Source organism: Penaeus vannamei, chromosome 6 (assembly GCF_042767895.1).
Source record: "Penaeus vannamei isolate JL-2024 chromosome 6, ASM4276789v1, whole genome shotgun sequence".
Classification (NCBI taxonomy): domain Eukaryota; kingdom Metazoa; phylum Arthropoda; class Malacostraca; order Decapoda; family Penaeidae; genus Penaeus; species Penaeus vannamei.
In genome coordinates, this window is record NC_091554.1 from 39,941,410 (window position 1) to 39,953,909 (window position 12,500).

A 12,500-nucleotide genomic window follows, 5' to 3' on the forward strand; every position below is an offset into this window, starting at 1 on the left:
ATAGAAAGAGCGAAAGGAGGTAAAAAGAGTAGAAGAGAAGAGAAGTTGAAAGGGAAAGAGGAGAGACGAGGAGAGATGGAGAAGAAGGGAAGGAGAAGGAGGAGGGAGGGTAGAGAGGAAGAGGAGTAGGAAAGAAGAGGTGAGAGGAGGAGGAGTAGGGAGGAGGAGGGCTTAGGAAAGAGTATGAAGAAGAGTAGGAACGGAGGGAGAGGAAGAGGGGGAGAGAAGAACGAGGAAGAAGAGAGGACCACCAGAAAGAGATAAAAAGAGAGAGATAAAAGGAAGCAAAGAGGGGAGGTGGAAAGGTGGGGGGACGAGGAAGGACGGAGAGAAGGAGGAGGAGGAGGAGGAGGAAGGGGAGGGGGGAGAGGGGGGGGGAGGGGAGGCGAAGGTGAGTGAACCGTCGATAGCTCTGGTCAGGCGTGTTCTCCTTCTAGACGATATTACATAACGTGGTTTGTTTGAACCTCGTTACAGAAACAGAGAGCGCGCCAGAGCAAAGAACATCCATTGTAACAAATAACGCTAACTTAAATTCATCAATTAAATTAAATTAAATCAATCAATTGAATTAATAAATTAAATGGACATTAAACAGACGATACCGAGAACGGATTCTGTATCTGAATTTGACATTGGCTTAAAATAAAATGTTTATTGGATGATAATCAGAACTTTTTCAATGAGTGTGATTTATCGAAAGGAAAGTCCATCCTTTTTCGAAACGCTAATGTAATTTTGTCCTTTTATGATACGCTATGTTTTTATACGTACATAATGTACTTTTTATGTGATCTGTTGTTTTGCTTGGTAACACTACTATAGCATTAATCTTGGAGGCTTTTAAACATCGCCATTATCATTTTTACCATCATTGTTATAATCACCATTTTCATCATTGCATTCGTAATTATCATTATCATTATTAATAGTGTTATTATGATTGTTGTTGTTATTGTTTTGGCTATTACTATTGTTGTTATCGTCATTATTATCATTATCATTATCGTTACTCTTGTCTTTCCGAATAAAATTATCATTATTATTGTTATTACTATGATTATTAATTTTACTATTATTATCATCATTACCATCATTATCACTATTATCATTATGTTATTATAATTATTATTACTATCATTATCACTACTATCAATATCATTGTTATCATAATTACTTTTATCACTATTATCATTATCCTTAAAATTATCATTTTATCAATTCTACCACCATTATTCTTTATTAATATCATTACCATTAATTTCTTTTAGTAACCATATCATTACCATTAGTACTAGCTTATTACGTATTATCATTATCATCATTTTCTTTTACCTATAATCATCGCCAGTAGTACTAATTTATTATACTCTATCATCCTTATCATTATTATTATCATTATCATCATTACCTAGAATCATCATCATTACTATTACCACAGTCATTCCTATCATTATCATAGTCATTACCACATTAGCACCACCCTCATTATCATCCCAATTATCATCGTTAATAACTAACAGATGTGATCATTTCAATATCCCAAGGTAACTATTTGAAATTTATATATATATTTTAGTTCTAGGGAAAGTATAAGGCTATAAATTTTCTTTGGATTTGCAATACTGGGCCTTATATCGTTTCAACTTTGGATTTATTATTATTGCAGGAAAATACTATATTGGTTTGTTTGTTGGTTTGTATTCTTATGGTAGATTCAAGTCGAGAAAATTACTTGATTGTGTTAGAAATTATTTACTGATATGATGGAAAGACTTGTGCAACTTATTTTCATTTGTCTGTCTGTTTGTTTGTCCCTTTTTGTTTCTTCCTTCTTCTCTCCCGCTTCTTTTTTTTATCTCTCCCTCCCTCCCTCCACTTATCCATCTACCCACCCATCTATCCATCCGTTCATCCACCCACCCATCTATCCATCCATCTATCCATCCTTCAATCTATCCATCCTTCAATCTATCCATCCATCCATGCATCCATCCATCCAAAGACCCATCCAACCACCCATCCATCCATCCACCTAGCTATCCATCTATCCATAAATCTATGAACCTAGCGATCCATCCACCCAAACATCCATCCCATCACTCATCCATCCATCCATCCATCCATCCATCCAATCCATCTATCCATCAATCTATCTATCCATCCACCCACCCATCCATCCATCCACCCATCCTTCCCCACGACCATCCCATTACCCATCCATCCACCCTGCTCCACTCCATCCACCCACACATCCATCCCACTCCATCCATCCATCACCCATCCATCCATCCTTCCTTCCACCCAATCACCCACCCATGCATCCATCCACCCATACATCCACCCACACATTCATCCCATCCATCCATCCATCAATCCTTCCTTCCACCCATTCACCCACCCATCCACCTATCCCTCCCTCCTTCCCCTACCTCCACCCCACTCCCCCACCACCAACGAAAAAATAGACAAAATAAAATCTATCATTAATACCTCATCCTCATCATATGCGCACACCCCCCCTCTCCCCCCAAGCATACAGCCTGATATTAGCATAGCATGAAGCATCCTCCTACAGCCTTGCCCCACTAACTAAAACTTTCACTACAAAACCTTAATCTATATTACGTCTGTGTATTGTGAATGAAAGCCTTGCCCTACTAACAGTCTACGAGAAACGATAATGATGATGATGATAACGTAAAATAGATGAAGAGAAAGAAAGGGAAATGAAGAGAGGAGGGGGATAGCAACGGTGATGATAATTATGGTAATATTGATGATTGTAATGATGATAATAATAATAATAATGATAATGATAACGATAATAATGATAATAATGCCAACAATCATAATAATAAAAGTAATAAGAACACCGCAAATTATAATAATACTAATAACAATAATAATAATATTAGTGATAAATAATGATAATAATATTGATAATTATAATAATAACAACAACAACGATAATAAGAATAAGAATAAGAATAAGAATAAGAATAAGAATAAGAATAATAATAATAATAATAATAATAATAAGAATAAGAATAAGAATAAGAATAAAAACAATAATTATATAACTGCAATAATAATGATAATGATAATAACATTGATGTAAATAATAAAAGAATAAACAAATGTCGACTCATAATCACACCAGTTCCCCCATGCAACTATCCTCTCATAACCACAACCGTTTCCTCATAACTACATAACCGCCTCATAACCACAACATCCACAATCATCTCAGTCACGAATCACAACCCCAAACTGTGCTCGTCTGTCGTGGGAGGCAAAAGGCACAACGGGAAGTCTGTATTATTGATCCATAATAATGATAATAGTAGTAACAATAACAACAACAATAATAATGATAATAATAATGATAATAACAATAATAATATTAATAATACTAATAATGATAATAACAATTATAATGGCAATAAGGATAATAATGATAATAACAACAACGATAATAATGATAATGATAATAATAATAATAGTAATAATAATAATAATAATAAAATAATAATGGTGATAATAATAATAATAATAATAATAATAATGATAATAATGATAATAAGTACAACAATAATAATAATGATAATAATAATAATAATAATAATAATAATAATAATAATAATAATAATAATAATAATAATAATAATAATAATAATAATAATAACAACAATAATAATAATGGTGATAATAATAATAATAACAAAAATGATAATAATGATACTAAGAACAACAATAATAATAATGATAATAATAATTATAATAATAATAATAATAATAATAATAATAATAATAATAATAATAATAATAATAATAATAATAATAATGATAATAATAAAAAAAATAAAATAATAATGGTGATAATAATACTAATAATGATGATGATGATGATGATGATAATGAGGATGATCATGATAATAAGTTGATCTTCTATGGGTTTTCCATCAACGCCACTGACTTCCTCTATGTATATTTCTCGCTACACTGAAGGTCAGGGCGCGCGAGCAGAGCCAGGGAGCCAGTCAGGCAGCGAGGCAGACAGTCAGCGCCAAGCCAGACAGCTAACTAGCGAGGGAGGCATGCAGGTAGGTACGTATGCAGGCAGTCAGGCAGGCAGGAAGGTCGTAAGCAGGCTGGCGAGCAGGCAGACGAGCGAGCAGGCAGACGAGCAAGCAGGCAGAGATTCGCGTTGAAGGGGAGAAGAAAGTGTTGGGTGTTGGTCGAGTAAAAGGTCGAGATTGAGGTAGCATTTTAGCGTGATGTGACTGATGTGGGTGACTGACAGCAGCGGTGGGGGCTTGTTTAGTCGTAGCCTCCTCGTTCCCTGACCTACCTCTACCTGCTCTACGTAACCCTATGGCCCTAGTACTACCCCCCCCCCTCCTCCCCTTCTCACTCTTCCCGATCCGCCTCCTCTCCGTCTCCCCCTCTCTCCCTCCTTTCCGTCTCCTCCCCTTCCCCCTCCCCTCCATCCCCCCTCCATCCCCCCTCTCTCCTCCTCCCTCCTACCTTCTCTTCTCCCCCTCTCCTCCGTCTCTCCGTTTGTCCTTCTCCCCCTCCCCTCTCCTCCGTCCTCTCCTCCTTCCCCCCCTCCTCCTCCTCCTCCTCCTTCTTTCGCGAATAATGTTGCTGAATCATCGCTTGCGGACGACACTGGACACTGCGTATGCATGCGATGTCCGCCAGGAGGTCCTCCTTCACGGATTTTATTTGTTTCTTTGTTTCCGAGACCTTAAGGAGAAAGTAGGAGGGGGTAGGGAGGGAGGGGGGAAGGGCAGAGGGGTAGGGAGGAAGGGTAGGGTGGGAGGGCAGAGAGGTTGGGTGGGAGGGCACAGGGGTTGGGAGGGGGCGGGGAAGGGTAGGGGTAGGGGAAACCTTAAAGGGAAAGTAGGAGGGGGGAGCGTACAGGGGTTGGAAGGGAGGGGACAGGGGTAGGAAGGGGGGGGAAGGGTAGGGGTAGGGGAAACCTTAAAGGGAAAGTAGGAGGGGGGAGCGTACAGGGGTTGGGGGGAGGGGACAGGGGTAGGGGGGGAGCGTACAGGGGTTGGGGGAGGGCACAGGGGTTGGGAGGGGGGAAGGGAACGGGTAGGGGGAAACCTTAAGGGGAAAGTCGGAGGGGGGGGAGGGTACAGGGGTTGGGGGAGGGGCACAGGGGTTGGGAGGGGGAAGGGAAGGGGTATGGGAAACCTTAAAGGAAGTCGGAGGGGGGGAGGGTACAGGGGTTGGGGGGAGGGCACAGGGGTTGGGAGGGGGGAAGGGAAGGGGTATGGGAAACCTTAAGGGGAAAGTAGGAAGGGGTAGGGAGGGTAGGCAGAGGGGTAGGGAGGGAGGGCACAGGGGTTGGGAGGGGGCGGGAGAAGGGTAGGGTTAGGGGAAACCTTAAGGGGAAAGTAGGAGGGGGGAAGGGAAGGGAGAGAGAGCACAGGGTTAGGGAGGGGCGGAGGAGGGGTAGGGGTCGAGGGGGAAGTACCGAATGAAGGAGCTGGGATAAAAAGGTGAAAGAGAAAGTATATAGAGAGGAAAAATAAATAATAGAAGGGGAGGAGAGGGAAAGGGAAGAAGGTTGGAGAATGGAGGGAAAGAATAGGAAAATAGGAAAAGAAAAAATGAGATATACAGGTAAAAAACAGAAACACATAAGGAAAATAAGTACGTAAATCCGTCGATCATATGAAAAGAAGAAAAACAAAAACCCAAGAAATAAAGAAGAGAAAGAGAAAAAAGGAAAAAGAACAGAAGAGGAAGAGAAGAAGCAGAACAGAAAAACAAAGAAAAGAAAAAAAAAGAAGAAATAAAGTCACAAAAAGATATAAAAAAACGAAGAAGAAGGAAATGAAGAAAAAGAAAGTAAATAGAAAAATAGAAAGAGAGAGAGAGAGAGAGAGAGAGAGAGAGAGAGAGAGAGAGAGAGAGAGAGAGAGAAAGAGAGAGAGAGAGAGAGAGACAGAGAGACAGACAGAGAGAGAGAGAGAGAGAGAGAGGGAGGGAGAGAGAGAGAGAGAGAGAGAGAGGGAGAGAGGGAGAGAGAGAGAGAGAGAGAGAGAGAGAGAGAGAGCCAGACAGACAGAGACAGAGACAGAGAGAGAGAGAGAAAAAAAGAAAATAAGAAGGGGAGAGGGCAAGACGAGTGCGTCCTGCTTATCGGGGTCGCGACGGAAGGACCCCGGGGCCGGCCTGGAATTAAAAGTCTTATTGTTGAAAAGTGAGCGTTAGCGTGAAGAGTTGCCAATTATGATATAAGTGGAGATTATATCGGGGGCGGAACACCACTCCCGTTCGCGGTGACTAATGAGAGCGCCTTTGGTGTGGCAGCGGCGCGGAGGGGCAATGTGGGGGGGGGGGGCAAGGGGAGGGGGGGGTAAGGGAAGGACGGGTGGGAGGGGGGCACGGGGGCAAAGGGTCGAGGGGAGGGCAGGAGGGAGGTGGGAGGTGGGCACGGGGGATAAGAGGGCTATGGGTCGAGGGGAGGACAACTGGGGGGGGACAAGGAGAGAGGGAGCAAGGGGGATAGGTGGGAACTGGGCAAGGGGGTCAAGGGGAGGACGGGAGGGAGGTGGGCAAGGAGGCTAAGGGGAGGGCAGGAGGGAGGTGGGCAAGGGGCCTAAGGGGAGGGCAGGAGGGAGGTGGGCAAGGGGGCTAAGGGAGGACAGGAGGGCAGGAGATAGGTGGGCAAGGGGGCTAAGGGGAAGGCAGGAGGGAGGTAGGCAAGGGGGCTAAGGGGAGGACAGGAGCGAGGCGGGCAAGGGGGCTAAGGGGAGGACAGGAGGGAGGTGGGCAAGGGGGCTAAGGGGAGGACAGGAGGGCGGTGGGCAAGGGGCCTAAGGGGAGGACAGGGGGGAGGTGGGCAAGGGGCCTAAGGGGAGGACAGGAGGGAGGTGGGCAAGGGGGCTAAGGGGAGGACCGGACGGAGGTGGGCAAGGGGCCTGAGGGGAGGACGGGAGGAAGGTGGGCAAGGGGCCTAAGGGGAGGACGGGAGGGAGGTGGGCAAGGCTGCTAAGGGGAGGACAGGAGGGAGGTGGGCAAGGGGGCTAAGTGGAGGACAGGGGAGGTGGGCAAGGGGCTAAGGGGAGGACAGGAGGGAGGCGGGCAAGGGGGCTAAGGGGAGGACAGGAGGGAAGGTGGGCAAGGGGGCCTAAGGGGAGGACAGGAGGGAGGCGGGCAAGGGGCCTAAGGGAGGACGGGAGGAGGTGGGCAAGGGGGCCAAGGAGAGGACAGGAAGGGAGGAGGGCAAGGGTGCTAAGGGGAGGGCGGGAGGGAGGTGAGCAAGGGGCCTAAGGGGAGGTCGGGAGGGAGGTGGGCAAGGGTGCTAAGGGGAGGACAGGAGGGAGGTGGGCAAGGGGGCTAAGTGGAGGACAGGAGGGAGGTGGGCAAGGGGCCTAAGGGGGAGGGCAGGAGGGAGGTGGGCAAGGGGCTAAGGGGACGACAGGAGGGAGGTGGGCAAGGGGCCTAAGGGGAGGGCAGGGAGGGAGGTGGGCAAGGGAGCTAAGGGGAGGACAAGGAGAGAGGTTGGCAAGGGGGCCAAGGAGAGGGCAGGAGAGAGGTGGGCAAGGGGGCTAAGGGGAGGACAGGAGGGAGGTGGGCAAGGGGGCTAAGGGGAGGGCAGGAGGAGGTGGGCAAGGGGGCTAAGGGGAGGGCAGGGAGGGGTGGGCGAAGGAGAAGGTATGGAGGCTGGTCAGGGGGTGGGAGGGGAGCGGAGGGCAAGGGAAGGAGGCAGGTCTGGGGGGAAGGAGAGGGGGAAGGCAGGGGGAAAAACAGGGTGAAGAAAGCGGGCAAGAGGGGGGGCATAAGGGTAGGATAGGGATGGGCATGGGGGAGAGGTTGAGGTAGGAAGGGAGAAGGGGAAGGGGAGAGAGACAGGGAGAGGGGATGGAGAGGGAGAGAGAGACAGGAGAGGGGGAGGGGGAGGGGAGAGAGACAGGAGAGGGGGAGGGGGAGGGGAGAGAGACAGGAGAGGGTGAGGTTGAGGGGAGAGAGACAGGAGAGGGGGAGGGGGGGAGAGGGGAGAGAGACAGGAGAGGGGGAGGGGGAGGGGAGAGAGACAGGAGAGGGGAGGGGGGGGGGAGAGAGACAGGAGAGGGGGAGGGGGAGGGGAGAGAGACAGGGAGAGGGGGAGGGGGAGGGGAGAGAGACAGGAGAGGGGGAGGGGGAGGGGAGAGAGAGAGAGGAGAGGGGAGGGGGAGAGAGGGAGAGGGGGGAAAACGGTGCTAGACTAAGCTAACACATGGAGGAGGAGAGGGGGGGGGGGAGTCAGAGGATGGAACCATGCTGTTGGCTATGTTGTTTTAACACGTGTTAAACTGGGGAGGGTAACAGACGCCGGGACGACATTATGATGCTTGTTTATCTTATATCACACGTGGTAAACACAGGAGGGGTGATGAGGAGGGGGTAGCACTGTTAAATTTATGTTGCTTCAGCGAGTGCACCCACACGGGGCGGAAGATCAGGAGGCAGGTTGCAACATGATGTCGGCCCAGAGATCCTCTCACAGGGGGTTGATAAGGAGGGAGGGGGACCGGGGGAGCAACAGCATGATGCTATGTAGATTTCGCAGACGTTTGGGCACAGATGGGGAGGTGGCGATGGAGAGGGTGCAACATGATGTTATCTATGTTGTTTCGCTCGCGTTATCTCATAGGAAAGGAGGCGGGGAAGGAGGGTGACATGACGGTACTCTTACTGCTTTAAACGTTCTGTCACACACACACACGAGCACACATGTATATATATATATATATATATATATATATATATATATATATATATATATATATATATATATATATATTATATATATATATATATATATATATATATAATATATATATATATATATATATATATATATATATATATATATATATGTATATACATATACATACATATTTACATATATATATATATATATATATATATATATATATATATATGTATGTATGTATGTATATATATATGTATATATATGTATATATATATATATATATATATATATATATATATATGTATATATATATATATATATATTTATATATATAACGTATATAAATATATATATATATATATATATATATACAGAGAGAGGGCATATGTATATATATATATATATATATATATATATATATATATATATATATATATATATATATATATATACATATATATATATATATATATGTATATATATATATATATGTTATATATATATGTTTATGTTTATGTTTATGTATATATATATATATATATATATATATATATATATATATATATATATATATATATATATATATATATATATATATATATATATATATATATATATATATATATATATATATATATATATATATATATATATATATATATATATATATATATATATATATATATATATACATATATATATATATATACATATATGTACAAATACAAAGTACACACTTACACACACAAACACATATTTTCTATTAGAATATTTAGGTACAGTAAATGTTATACAAACACATGCATCACTACAAAAAAAAGATAATACAAGTTAAATGAATAATGATCTAGAATTACAAACATACACCGGCTAAAAGGGCCAGAGAGACAGCATGGGCATTTTCTCGCATGCTGAACAAGACATCCGATAACGTGGCTTATGCATAGCCATCGCAATCGACCTAAAACAATACTTTACGCGCCAACATACTGCAACATACTATACGTGTCGTCCAGAGGGGAGGGAATGTTGGGCAAGAATACCGTTTTAGTCATTCGTATGTTCTTATGAGGTTGTTTTAAGAACAATATACTGGATTGTTCTAGATTGTTCTGGATTGTTCTCGCTCTTACGCATATATATATATATATATATATATATATATATATATATATATATATATATATATATATATATATATATATATATATATAGAGAGAGAGAGAGAGAGAGAGAGAGAGAGAGAGAGAGAGAGAGAGAGAGAGAGAGAGAGAGAGAGAGAGAGAGAGAGAGAGAGAGAGAGAAAGAGAGAGAGAGAGAGAGAGAGAGAGAGAGAGAGAGAGAGAGAGAGAGAGAGAGAGAGAGAGAGAGAGAGAGAGAGAGAGAGAGAGAGAGAGAGAGAGAGAGAGAGAGAGAGAGAGAGAGAGAGAGAGAGAGAGAGAGAGAGAGAGAGAGAGAGAGAGAGAGAGAGAGAGAGAGAGAGAGAGAAAGAGAGAGAGAGAGAGAGAGAGAGAGAGAGAGAGAAAGAGAGAGAGAGAGAGGGAGAGTCAGTACAGGTATCGCGGGTAAACCATCATAAATAAAAAATATTCTAATCGACTATCGTTTCTATCGTCGTCTTAACAAACGCTATTGAATTATTAAAGCACGGTTCTTTCGTATCAACCTAATTCCTTCATTGCTACAACCATACTGTTTTATCGCATTCTCTCTCTTTTCCCCTTTTATCTTTACCTTTATTCCTTTTCTACTAAACACGAATTTTTTTTGCTTTTATAACATTTGCTTTCTGGTGTATTCCTTTCGATTACTAGAAGGCATTCTCCCTCACTATAACAAATCGGTCTCATCATTAACCCCGTATGTCTATCATAATTAAAAATAAAAGAGGTAATAGAAGCAATAACAATCCGTCATTAAAAACCCATTTCATCACAAAAATTCGATAGAAAAAAAAGACGATCTATTTACACTAACAATATAATGCAAATTCGCTCACCAGTAGATGTAAGTATTATTAACAGACTTACACATCGTACACTTGGCAAATTTATGTTACATTCACTTTGCAAGAACGTAATCAAAACAGACGCTGTTGATATGTATAGTCTTTGTGCTAAAATGTTTTTTTTTCTGTTAACAAAAACTCTCTTTGCTGATGTGTGCAATTATTCGTCACGGCAAAACGCATTTAAACATTTTCCTAAATAAACCTCATTTTGTCTGAGAACATTGTGCAATTTTCTCGTTAGCAACTACTCTTCTTGCTAATATGCAGTTCTCATGGTTAACATTTTGTTTACTTTGCCTTTATTTAGTATTTTAACACGGCTTTCACTTACCGGCAAATGGTTTCCCTCGTGTACATTTAAATAGTTTTCTCTTCGATCGAAACAAATACACAACTTTGGATTTTAAAATAACTATCATCGCTTTCATGTCATCACACGAGGCCTCCTTTCTCTTTATTTGTAAACAAAAACAAAGAGTGAAAAATAGTTCACACTCTATCCTTTCTATAAGCATAGCATCATCCTCGCCAGAAGTTAAGATATAATGTATTATGACGAATTCAAGATGATCGTTGGTCTTGTAAACCCTTTCATACCTTTTCTTTCTGCACTTCTATCTACATCCACCGATATATCCACAAAAGAAAACATTTCCTTCCTCTCAAAACACAACGAACCCAGGATCAATTTTACCCCCAGTTGAAAAATACGATACAAACAGCAGCTTACCCTTCAGAAGTTGACCAACACACACACACACATTAAAAACAACAGATAAATATATAGACGAATAAAAGAATCACATGCAAAAGAGACACTGGCCTCGCCTGGTTAGCACGAGGTCTCAAGTAACCGACAGATGTACATAACACTTCACGTTACGAGTCCACTTCACCCGAGAAGGACGAACTACCACCCCGCAGTCACAGCTAAAACACAGAAGGCTCAGGCCACACAAATACCTTACAGATTGGCCAACTCAAGGCATTTGAGTGAAGGGCTCTCTCGGCTTGATAAACCGTGACGCTTTAATGCGCTAAAAAATGGTTACGGTTCTTTACCGAAGCTCGTTTTCGTTTTTCTTGTCGTCCGCACACACACACGAAGACACACACACGCACACTACATATGCACTCCGTTTCTGGCGATCTGAGATCGTCTCGTTCATAACACTTGGTAGGGATTCATTTCTTGGGGATAAATCACTTTGTTCTTTCTAATATCATCAATGACAATTTTTTTCTTTGATCATTTTCTTGATATATAAAAGACTTTTTTTTCTTTTTTTCTTCCCTCTTTCGATATTCGTTCACTCTTTTCTATACAGAGGTCTTTTTTCCACAAAATCCTTTTAGCATCGATAAGTCCAAATCAGTCTCTGATTTACTTCCCCCCCCTCTCCCCTCCCCCCGCCCGTCGTCTCTCTGCCTCCGCAACTTTCTCGTCATCTCTCATTATTCCCTTGTCTTCATAAATTAGGGTTCTCCCTCTTTATTCTACCTCTTTCTCCCCCTTTACTGTTGCGCCTCTCCCTCCAGACGAAGCCTCCCCGTTGGAACTATGACTCCCTGCTGCATATCCCGTTGACTAACTTTTTTTCTTTTACTCTTTAAAGCGATTGTGTCGCAACTTGTTAAGTCCTAGTTATATTTTACACCTTTTGTGGCCTTTAGTCATGGACATCATTGTATGATAGTAATAAGAGTGGTATGAGGTAGATGTTTGCAAGATCTTTTACAAAATATGTCCCGTGCATTCTGACATTT

General features: G+C 42.6%; 1 protein-coding gene across 1 annotated transcript in view; it reads right to left on the reverse strand.

Annotated features, from left to right (window-relative positions):
* LOC113805726 (collagen alpha-2(I) chain) overlaps positions 1–12,500 on the reverse strand; it is a 73,853-nt gene that overhangs the window by 59,165 nt on the left and 2,188 nt on the right. The window lies entirely within an intron of this gene.